At 39.5% G+C, this 12,549-nt stretch overlaps 1 non-coding gene across 1 annotated transcript; it reads left to right on the forward strand.

The window, feature by feature from the left end:
- Positions 1-5,222: 5,222 nt before the first annotated feature.
- Positions 5,223-5,329, forward strand: LOC113621369 (U6 spliceosomal RNA). Its single transcript, XR_003433156.1, has one exon. It is a non-coding gene; the product is annotated as a U6 spliceosomal RNA (small nuclear RNA).
- Positions 5,330-12,549: the final 7,220 nt, after the last annotated feature.

A 12,549-nucleotide genomic window follows, 5' to 3' on the forward strand; every position in this document is an offset into this window, starting at 1 on the left:
TGATTTCCATTTGCATGGAATATCTTTTTCCATTCCCTCACTTTCAGTCTGTATGTGTCCCTAGGTCTGAAGTGGGTCTCTTGTGGACAGTATATATACGGGTCTTATTTTTGTATCCATTCAGCCAGTGTATGTCTTTTGGTTGGAGTATTGAATCCATTTGCATTTAAGGTAGTTATTGATATGTATGTTCCTATTACCATTTTCTTCATTGTTTTGGGTTTGTTATTGCAGGTCTTTTCCTTCTCTTGTGCTTCTTGCCTAGAGAAGTTCCTTTAGCATTTGTAGTAAAGCTGGTTTGGTGGTGCTGAATTCTCTTAGCTTTTGCTTGTCTGTAAAGGTTTTAATTTTTCCTTCGAATCTGAATGAGATCCTCGCTGGTAGAGTAATCTTGGTTATAGGTTTTTCCCTTTCATCACTTTAAATATGTCCTGCCACTCCCTTCTGGCTTGCAGAGTTTCTGCTGAAAGATCAGCTATTAATCTTATGGGCATTCCCTTGTATGCTATTTGTTGTTTTCTCCTTGTTGCTTTCAATAGTTTTTCTTTGTATTTAAATTTTGATAGTTTGATTAATATGTATCTTGACGTGTTTCTCGTTGGATTTATCCTGTATCGGACTCTCTTCACTTCCTGGACTTGACTATTTCCTTTCCCATATTAGGGAAGTTTTCAACTATAATCCCTTCAAATATTTTCTCAGTCCCTTTCTTTTTCTCTTCTTCTTCTGGGACCCCTTTAATTTGAATGTTGGTGCATTTAATGTTGTCCCAGAGGTCTCTGAGACTGTCCTCAATTCTTTTCATTCTTTTTTCTTTATTGTTCTCTGCAGTAGTTATTTCCACTATTTTATCTTCCAGGTCACTTATCAGTTCTTCTGCCTCAGTTATTCTGCTATTGATTCCTTCTAGAGAATTTTTAATTTCATGTGTTGTGTTGTTCATCATTGTTTGTTTGCTCTTTCATTCTTCTAAGTCCTCATTAAATGTTGCTTGTATTTTCTCCATTCTATTTCCAACGTTTTGGATCATCTTTACTCTCATTATCCTGAATTCTTTTTCAGGTAGACTACCTATTTCCTCTTCATTTGTTTGGTCTGGTTGGTTTTTACCTTGCCCCTTCATCTGCTGTGTGTTTCTCTGTCTTCTCATTTTGCTTAACTTACTGTGTTTGGGGTCTCCGTTTCACAGGATGCAGGTTCATATTTCCCGTTGTTTTGGGGGTCTGCCCCCAGTGGCTAAGGTTGTTTCAGTGGGTTGTGTAGGCTTCCTGGTGGAGTGGACCGGTGCCTGTGTTCTGGTGGATGAGGCTGGATCTTGTCTTTCTGGTGGGCAGGATCACGTCTGGTGGTGTGTTTGGGGTGTCTGTGACATTATGATTTTAGGCAGCCTCTCTGCTAATGGGTGGGATTGTGTTCCTCTCTTGCTAGTTTGGCATAGGGTGTCCAGTACTGTAGGTTGTTTGTCGTTGAGTGGAGCTGGCTCTTAGCATTGAGACGGAGCTCTCTGGGAGAGCTTTCGCCATTTGATATTACGTGGAGCCAGGAGGTCTCTGGTGGACCAATGTCGTGAACTCGGCCCTCCCACCTCAGAGGCACAGGCCTCACGCCCGGCTGGAGCGCGAAGACCACGTCAGCCACACGACTTGGAAGAAAAGGGAGAAAGAAAGAGAGAGAGAGAGAAGGGGAGGGAGGGAGGGAGGGAGGGAGGAAAGAAATGAAAGTTATTAAAGTAAAAAATTTTTTTAATTATTAAAAGTAAAAAAAATTAAAAAGTAAAAAAAAAAATCCAAAAAAGAAAGAAGAGAGTATCCAAACCAAAAAACAAATCCACCAGTGATAGCAAGCACTAAAAACTATACAAAAATAAATAAATAAATAAATAAATGGACAGACAGAATCCTAGGACCAATGGTAACAGCAAAGCTATACACATACACACTCACAAAAAGAGAAAAAGGAAAAATATATATATATCTATATATATATATAAAAAAAGGGAGAGAGCAACCAAATCAACTCTAAATACTAAACTAAGGTAAATGTAAAACCAGAAACCAGTCAGTCGCATACAGCAAACCCCAAGTCTACAGTTGCTCCCAAAGTCCACTGCTCGATTTTGGGATGATTCCTTGTCTATTCAGGTGTTCCACAGATGCAGGGTACATCAAGTTGATTATGGAGATTTAATCCACTGCTCCTGAGGCTTCTGGGAGAGATTTCACTTTCTCTTCTTTGTTCTCACAACTCCTGGGGTTCAGCTTTGGATTTGGCCCTGTCTCTGCGTGTAGGTTGTCTGAGGGCATCTGTTCCCCTGCCCAAACAGGCCGGGGTTAAAGTAGCAGGTGATTAGGGGGGCTGTGGCTCACTCAGGCCCGGCAGAGGGAGGGGTACTGAATGCGGGCAGAGCCTGTGGTGGCAGAGGCCGGCCTGACGTTGCAGCAGCCTGAGGCATGTGTCTGTTCTCCCGGGGAAGTTGTCTCTGGATCACGGGACCCTGGCAGCAGCGGGCTGCACAGGCTCCCGGCAGGGGAGGTGTGGATAGTGACCTGTGCTTGCACACAGGCTTCTTGGTGGCTGCAGCAGCAGCCTTAGCGTCTCATGCTCGTCCCTGGTGTCCGCACTGATAGCCGTGGCTCGCGCCTGTCTCTGGAGCTCGTTTAGGGGGTGCTCTGAATCCCCTCTCCTTGAGCACCCTGAAACAATGGTCTCTTGCCTCTTCGGCAGCTCCAGACTCTTTCCCGGACTCCCTCCCGGCTAGCCGTGGCGCACTAGCCCTTTCAGGCTGTGTTCACGCCGCCAACCCCAGTCCTCTCCCTGTGCTCTGACCGAAGTCTGAGCCTCAGCTCCCAGACCTCGCCTGCCCCGGCGAGTGAGCAGACAAGCCTTTAGGTCTGGTGAGTGCCGGTCGGCCCTGATCCTCTGTGCGGGAATCTCTTGGCTTTGCCCTCCTCACCCCTGTGGCTGTGCTCTCCTCCGCGGCACCAAAGCTTCCCCTCCTCCGCCACCCGCAGTCTCCGCCTGCGATGGGGGCTTCTAGTGTGTGGAAACCTTTCCTCCTTCACAGCTCCCTCCCACTGGTGCAGGTCCCGTCCCTATTCTTTTGTCTCTGTTTTTTCTTGTTTCTTTTTCCCTACCCGGGTACGTGGGGGGTTTCTTGCCTCTTGGGAAGTCTGAGGTCTTCTGCCAGCGTTCAGTAGGTGGTCTGTAGGAGTTGTTCCACATGTAGATGTATTTCTGATGTATTTGTAGGGAGGAAGGTGATCTCCCTTCCGCCATCTTGAAGGTCTCGTCGGAACTATTTTAGAAAATAAAAGTGCCATGTTGCTTCTTTCAAATGAGATGTTAAGCTCACTAAATTCAGATAAAAAATGTGATTGTCCCAGAATATTCATTTATCAAACACAATTCTCAGGAAACAGGCGTAACTACAGAGCTACCAAATATGTAAATAGCATAAACCTATCTGTGGTGGCTGCAAAACCAAACCTTTGTCTCACTGAACTGCCTCCGTTTTGTGACACTGAGGTTCCATATTTTATCCTATGTAATTTTTCCTAGAATTGATATTTTAAAATTGGGAAGCAATTTAGCATGTTGCATTGCCCTGCTCTATTAGCCAGGCCAACATTAATGACACATCTTAATAGTATAATGGGCAGTTGGGCATCTAAACTTTACCCTGCCATGGATCAGTTTTGGCAGCTGTGCTTTTTATTCATCAGTCTGATTGAAACCGCTTTCGTGACAGAAGCAAAGATCGCCTTCTTTGTTCAAAATTCCCATAAAAGGCAAAATGGAAGTCTTTGCAGACAGACTGGCGTGCCTGAGTAAATTTATTTTCCTAGGCTTCTAGCCACAACAGTGAGCAAACAAATGTCTTTACCTACATCTTTAAGTATACCATAGGCTAGCGCATTTATAGGATTAAATAATGCTCTTTGCTTTGACTTCTTCCTTGTCTGTTTTAAATCATTGCCCAAACTTGCATTTTTAAATGTTAACCTTATAATTCTTAACCTTTAGCCCTGGGCTATTTGAGCAGTCTGTGGCTGTGTGTGTGTTTGTCTGTGGCTGTGTGTGTACACGTACACTGTCTGTGATGTTGGGGGAGGAGGAGGACTGGGCTTTCTTTTTAATCCTCTTTCTTTATAGGGAGCAGACCTCAAAGGGTTTCCTTTCCTAGCTTCTTAACTTCTCTTCCAAGCATAATGATTCTAGACAGACCAAACGACTGACCAGTGATCCATCGTGTTTTTAATCATTTACAGTCTGATTCCTACACGGTGGTGCCTGATATTTGGTTTTGAAGAATGCTTTCCTGAAGAATACATTCAACCCAGAATTTCTGAGCAATAAATTACCTGTGCTGGGGGGCTCTCGACAGCTTGTATTATTTTGCCCTCGTGGAAAATAATGGATAATTTGGAACAATGCTCCCTTTTGAATTAAAATATAAAAGGTTAGAGTTTTAGAGCTCAAGATAATAAGTAGCCCCTCAACAAACAGACTGGACCCAAATCTCCCCCAGAGAGCAAAGATTTGACAGGTGAAAACATCGGGGAGAGGAGATAAAAACATAAGCATTTGTACATGACTTGTTTTTGTTCAGGGCTGGGAAAACCTTTTTGTATCCTGCACTGTCCCAGATGCTCAGTCAACTATATAGTTATAGTTATACTAACATGAGGCAGAGCAGAGCTTTGTGCAAATATTATGATCATCCCGACTTACCCAGGAGAAATCCGGTCTCCAGTTTGGCTAGTGAGCCAACCTCTTTCTATTCCCGACTGGGAGGTGGGGGAGTGGAGGCCAGGGGTCTTGCAATTGTTGGCACTGTGGATAGATCACAAGGGAAACTGAATTTTAGCTGAATATGCATCTGTTTACACACTGGTGCAAATTAATCATCATATATTAAATTATAACGCTATTGTTTAAATGCTTGTAGAAGAAAGGAACAAATGTTTTCATATGTAAGTGCATATGAACCTCCTATAGGTAGTTCCCAGAGCAGAGAATAATCCCAAATTAATGATGTGACTTAGAAATGGAACTATCTTTTCCTATATATATATATAAAATGTTGTAAGCAGTGGTCAGGTTTCCAGGCTAAACAAAAGTGATCTGAATTTCTAGTTTATTTAAACTACAGTTTTAAAATTTAAGATAAGAGTTAAGATCACTGTCCAAGAGGCAATATACCACATGAGTTAAGAACCAGAATGCTCGCTTCGGCAGCACATATACTAAAATTGGAACGATACAGAGAAGATGAGCATGGCCCCTGCACAAGGATGACATGCAAATTCGTGAAGCGTTCCATATTTTAAAAAAAAGAAAAGAGAGAATCAGAGATACCCACTTTTGAGTCTGGGCTCCCCCACTCACTGGTAGTGTCACTTTGGGGAGGTTTTGTGACCTCTCTGAACCCAGTTTCCTAGTCTGTACATTACAGGGATCAGCAAACTAGGACCTCTGGGACAAATGTGGCTTGCCATCTGTTTTGGCTCAACTTGCAAGCTAATTTTTTAAATCTTTAAGTATTAAAATCAAAGAAAGAAGAATGTTTCATGACATACAAATATAGTATGAAATTTAAATTTCATGATCCATAAATAAAGCTTTATTGGAAGATAGCCACGCTCATTTGTTTACGTATGGTCTGCTTTCTATGCTGCTTTCTTGTGACCAGACAGAAAGTTACAATAGGGACTGCATGGCCCACAGAGCCTAAGAAAATTAATCTGTGGCCCTTTACTGAAAACATTTATCTAACCCTGCTGCAATATCTACCTTGCAGTGTTACCATTAGGATTGAATGTTATATAAAGTGTTTAGTGCGGGGAATTAGAGTGAGGAAGCCCTGGGCTTATGCTGCTTCTGAAAATGAATATGGGGCTGTGTGTGAAGACCTCTCAAGGACAGAAAAAAAGACAAACTGGGAAATAATCTCAACATACTATCACTTCCCTCAATTTACAAGAATGAATGCTGGTGTCAGAAGATATTTGTAGAAAAATGGAAATGTCCCTATTTTGTCATTCTGGTCTAACCTAATAGCACCTGGATTATAAATTGCCAGTAACAATTCAGCATCCATTTTAATAAGAGGTAAAATTTGGCCATAGACAATACTTTATTAGTTATTATTTTTATTGTTACTCTATTATTGACTATTTCATGATGGGATGGGAATCTCTATTTAATATATAGAAGCAACTATATTCAATATCCTGTGATAAACCATAATGGAAAAGAATATGAAAAGGAATGTATATATATGTATAACTGAATCACTTAGCTGTACAGTAGAAATTAACACAACATTGTAAATCAACTATACTTCAATAAAATAATTTTTTTTAAAAAAGGAAAGATGCAGATAACCCTCAAAAAAATAAATATATAGAAGCATGTCAGAGTGTCTAATAATGAAAAAATAGTTATTAAAACACATTTCATGATCAAATAATTTGTTACTGAAGTAAGGATGATGAATGAAATGTAAAGATTCACTCCAGGATGGAAGTTCTTTCCCTCTCTTAACAATAGTAAAAGCTATACTACATCTAGTGCTTCTTCTATCAAGTGCTAGGTAGGAACTTATTTTTAATTCTTCTAACAGCCCTCTGAGATAAGTAGGAAACTGGGAATAAGAATAGTTAATTCCATTGATATGGAAATCTAATACAGATATAGGCCAAGGGGGAGTGTGATGGCATCCTTTGGGGTGTATCCCCACTTTTGGTATAGCCACAAGGGCCCTATAATTAAGCCAAAACTCATTTTTAATGGAAACATGTGGCTTTTTCTCTAAATGCATTTCAACTAACTGTTATTATTAAATCAATAACCAGTAGTACCAATACCACTATTATCAGTAATGCTCACTTATTGTTTCAGTCATCAATTTTTATGACCCACTATGTAACAGACACTGGATTTGGCCCTGGGTACACTATGGAAAACAAAATGAAATCGTTTATCCCATGGATCCTACATTTTAATCAGCAGCGGCAGATAACAATCAAATGAAAATTTTTTAAAATGAACTAGAAAATATCAAGAAATATTAAGTTCTATGGTTGACTACACAGTAGGGGAAAGGGGAAGAACACTTTTGATTAGGTGGTCATATTAGAGTAGGCTACAAGAGTTCTAGTTGTAACCTCAGAGAGATTTAAGGTTATATCTCAGAGACCCTCTCAGCTAGATAAAGGCTTTAAGAATCTTAAAGGCCTTGTCCAAAAGACCCTTACGCTTGGCCCAAAGTAAAATGAAGTCCATCTCAAAGAGACTTGTGGGAGTGGCTTTGTCTAATGGAGTCGACTACAATAAGATTTATAAGAAACTATAACTATGGAAGCACCTACAGCTTTGAATGAATTGAACAGAAATCATTTACACTGAAAAGAGGCTTCTGGGCCAACAACTTTAATGAACAGGAAGCAGACTGAGAAAGCTACTCAGCTACAAACGCAGGCCATTTCTAAAGAAAAGGAAGATGACTCACTAAGAGATAGGAAGAGCCTCTTGCAGAAAGGAGAACTGAGCCCTGATCAAGGACTGGAAGCAGGTGCCCATTGGATTTCATAATTGTTGTTGACTAGTGACTACTCTGGGCCTCCCTTTACCTTTTTTTTTTTTTTTTTTTTACAATTATCTAATCACAGGGTGTATGTATACAAAGGAGGAAGGGAAGGTGTCAGACAACTGGTCTCTCAGTTCACTAGCCTTCAAATCAATATAAATTATTCTTTAAAAGCTGTGACTGAGGAACTTCCCCTGAGAAGCCTCCTCTTACCCCACTCTACTTCAAACTAATTTAAATGATGAAATATTCTGAACTTGAGCCTGAACTTGACCTCATGGTGGGATAAGACTTTTGGAGGTCTTGGGAAGGGGCAAGTTCATTCTCCATGTGGGATAATTGTCGGTCATTAGAGTCCAGAACTTTTTTTTTAACTCATCCATCCTCCCTCTCCCCAAACTTCTGGCAACCACTGATCTTTTACTGTCTCTATAAGTTTTGCCTTTTCCAGAATGTTATATAGTTGGAATCATACAGAGTGCAGCCTTTTCAGACTGACTTTTTCCACTAACAATATGTACTTAAGCTTCCTCCATGTCTTTCAATGACTTGGCAGCTCATTTCTCTTTATTGTTGAATAATATTCTGTTGTATGAATGTATCAGTTTATCCATTCATCTTTTGAAGAACATTTCAGTTGCTTCCAATATTTTGGCAATTATGAATAAAGTCTCTTTAAGCATTCATATGCAGGTTTTTGTAAGGACAAAAGTTTTCAACTCATTTGGGTAAATAACCTGGAAGCACAATTGCTGGATCATATGGTAAAACCAAATTTAGCTTTGTAAGGAACTACCATACTGTCTTCCAATGTGGCTGCAGCATGCTGCATTCCCACCAACAATGAATAATTAAGAGTTCCTATTTTTCTACATCCTCACCAGCATTTGGTAGTTTAATTTTGTTGTTTTCTTTGTTAACTCTTTGGGAATTTTTGTAGGCAATCATCTGTGAACAAAGACAGTTTTGTTTTGTTTTGTTTTCCTTCCCTATTTGTATACCTTTTGTTTCCTTTTCTTATTGTAAAAGCTAGGACTTCTACTATGATGTTGAGTAGGAGTGGTAAGAGGGACATCCTTGCCTTGTTCTTGATCTTAGGGGGGGAAAAAAATCTCATTTCTCACCATTAAGTATAATGTTAGCTGTAGGTATTTTGTAAATGTTCTATATCAAGTTGAGAAATTTCTCTTCTATTCTTAGATTACTGAGTGTTTTGTTTTGGGTTTGGGGTTTTTTGTTTGTTTTTGTTTTTACTCATGAATGAGTGTTAGATATTGTCAAATGCTTTTTCTACAACTATTGATAAGATCATATAATTTTCTTCTTTATCCTGTTGATGTGATATAGTGCATTACTTGATTTTCAAGTGTCGAACTAGCCTTGTATATCCAGAAAAAAAATCCCACATGGTTATGTTGTATAATTTTTTTAATATATTGTTGGATTTGATTTGCTAATATTTGATTGAGGATGTTGCCTCTATACTCACGAACAATATTGGTCTCTAGTTTTTATTTCTTGTAATGACTTCTTCTGGTTTTGGAGAATCCAGAATTTTGTCCCCATTTTTTCCTTGATTTCTTGCCTTGAATATTTCTCTTGAGGAGTCCAATTTGATCCTAAATTTGTTTCCTTTCAAATGTGAACTTCTTGATTTTGCTGCTTGAATATTTTTGCGTGTTCTCAGTATTGCCAGTATTTTGAAGTCTCACAGTAATGGGCCTTAGTGTGATCATTTTCTTAATAGTTCTGCTAGACATTTTCTAGGCTCTATTTATTTGGAAACTTCATTGTTTTAGTTTTGGAAATTTTTATTGTATTCTTCATTTACTAATTTCCTCCCTTCTGTTATCTTGTTTGGGGAACTCTTTTTGGTCAGCCTTTGGACTTCCTGGACTGATCTACTAATAATCTTATCTTTTTATGTCTATCATATTTTTCATTTAATTTTGTTCTGCTTTCTATGATACCTTGGTTTTATTATCTAGCTCTTTGGATGAGTTTTTAATGTCTATATTCATATTTCTAGTCTCTAAGAGCTCTAGCTGACAGTTCCATTTTTATAGTATCCTACTGGATGCAGTGACTTATTTATCTGAGACCATAAATTATAGTTTTAATTATAGTCTTCATCTGTTCTCTGCATTCCTGTTTTCTGTGAGTTCTTTTTTTCTCTTTGATGTCTTTATTTTTAGGTGGGGCTTTCCTCTATAGCCTGGGATTTTTGTTAGCTGTTCATTTTTAAGATTGGGGCATCAGAAGCTTGGATTGAAGGTCTGTGTGAGAACATGAAATCTTCCAGCTGAGAGACTTCTCCTTGAGAGTGATTGATTTGGAATTTTTTCATTTCATATTGGGAATCCCACCCCACAGCCCATCCCATTTTCCCCAAAACATAACCCTCCAATCTCCTGGTAGCAGTGTATGATAAGCATTATGGGGGGCATTAGTTGCATAGTTCAGTGTCTAAACATTTATTTAATTATCTGTTTTCAGTTTGGCTCCTCTCTTCTGCCTTCTGCTCTACCTCCTGTCCCTGAGCTCAGTTCATCTTATTCTTTTTTTTTTTTAATAGGGTACCTCTCCATTTACTTAAATTTTCTTTGATTTCTTTCATCAATATGTTGTAGTTTTTACCTCACAAGTCTTGTAGATGTTTTGCTAGAATTATACCTAGGTAATTCATTTGCCTTGTTTTCCATGTGTCCACTGCTAGTATATAGAAATGCAATTGATTTTTTATTTAAAATTTTCCAGCTTTGTTGACATATAATTGACAAATAACATTGTGTAAGTTTAAGGTATATGATGTGATGATTTGATACTTCTGTGTATTGTGAAATTATTACCACAATAAAGTTAGTTAATACATCTGTCATCTCATATAATTACCGTTTTGTGTGTTGGTATGGTGAGAACATTTAAGATCTACTCTTTTAAAGGACTTTCAAGTATATAATATAGTATTGTTAACTATATAGTCACTGTGCTGTACATTAGATTCCCAGAACGTATTCATCTTATAACTGGAAGTTTGTACCCTTTGACCAACATCTCATTTTTCCCACCCTCCAGTCCATTCTACTCTTATTTCTATGATTTTTTTTTTTTTTTTTTTTTTAGATTCCACATGTAAGTGATATCTTACAGTATTTGTTTTTCTCTGTCTGGCTATTTTACTTAGCATAATGCCCTCAAGGTCCATTCATGTCACAGATGAGGGCCTCTTATTCCGATTCAGGATAAACCTGCAGTCTCCTGCCAGACTCAAGATGGCTGAATCTGTTGACTGCACACACCAGGGAAGAAGATTTTACCTGTCTCTAAGGAGACTTCCCACCACCTTCCTGATTGCAGCATACCTTCCCTGCTTTGTGTAATGCCCTTTCCCAGAGCCTGTGCAGGGATCTGGAGAAAGAACTAAGCACGGTTCTCACTGTCTTTCTCTCCAGCCAGTACTTTTATCCAGCTTTCTCAGCAATACTAACTCCTCCATTCACTTTCCATTTACTACAAGTAGTTGCCATTTCAATCTATTATTGTCTCTTCTTGCATTCTTTTTCTTTGCGTTTTTACCATTTTTAATTCCTTTACTTTCACTTTAATGAGGTTTGGGGAGAGAACTGAAATGAAAACCATGTGTTTAATCTTTGTATAATCAGAAAGCTACTGGAATCATTACAAACATACAAAATAAAAATTTAAGGGATAGCGTACTACTTTATTCCAGATATACCAAGGGCATATGATCACTAACCGAAACATGCACTTAATTTAAGCAAAACCAAAATTTGGTCTAAGCATTCATGTTATTAAAGACCACATTTCCTAAACTGTATAATTTGTATAATTCTCTCTCCCTAAAAATGCTATACTAAATAAGGGAAGAATGATTTCCTAGTTGTCTAACATTGACTATGTATCCTTTTCTTATAATATCACTTACATGTGATCTTGTAAAGTCTAAGGAGGCTGAATTTAGGGGTGTCGAAGCCCATACAAATCATAAAGAGGGGAAGTCCTTTCATCCTTGGCACTCCTCGGAGCCTATAAGTACTTTCATTCAAGGGAAAATGAAAATGAAATGATGTAACAAATGATGTCTTTAGATCCCTGGGCACGCAATGGGTCTTTCTCAATATTTTTCCAATATTTAAACTTCTTTTTAATTATCCTCCTCCATTTTCCCTTTTGGTGGATTCTCCACCGTATACAGTGCCCACCTCCCACTAAGAATATTAAGTGAATCAGATCCTTCTCTCCGTCCCCTCCTGTTTCAGTCAGGCACAACCCAACCTCAGAGTCCTGGGAAAGATTATGCAGGTTGAGCCCCATTCATAAGAACACCCTATCAAGATGGTCAATGGGGACTGAAAATCAGCTGGGGTCTGCTTGCCACGCCTGGCACCTATGGGGCTGTGTCTCCCCAGATGGGATGCCATATTCTACAATAATTCATACAAAAATTCAGTTTGGACTAACAGTAGCTGTGGTCATTCAGATCTTCCTCCCAGGGCTTTGCATTCTAAAGACACCCTCATATGCACCTCAGCTGTAGCAGCTTGTGGATCAGACCAATTCTGCAAGGTTACTTTTGTTTTTTTTGTTTTTTTTTTTTTTTTGCGGTACGCGGGCCTCACTGTTGTGGCCCCTCCCGTTGCGGAGCACAGGCTCCGGACGCGCAGGCTCAGCGGCCATGGCTCACGGGCCCAGCCGCTCCGCGGCACGTGGGATCTTCCTGGACCGGGGCACGAACCCGTGTCCCCTGCATCGGCAGGCGGACTCTCAACCACTGCGCCACCAGGGAAGCCCTGCAGCGTTACTTTTGATGTGATTTCTACTTCCCGTTCCTCAGTTATTCTTGGGTCTTATCAGTTCTGTCCACTTACCTCCCATTAATATTGTGAGGCCCCATAACAGTTCAGTAAATTTCACTTTAGGTGAAGAAGGCCGAGTTG

Source organism: Aethalodelphis obliquidens, unplaced genomic scaffold (genome assembly GCF_003676395.1).
Source record: "Aethalodelphis obliquidens isolate GAN/ISIS:26980383/991018 unplaced genomic scaffold, ASM367639v1 scaffold8, whole genome shotgun sequence".
NCBI lineage: Eukaryota > Metazoa > Chordata > Mammalia > Artiodactyla > Delphinidae > Aethalodelphis > Aethalodelphis obliquidens.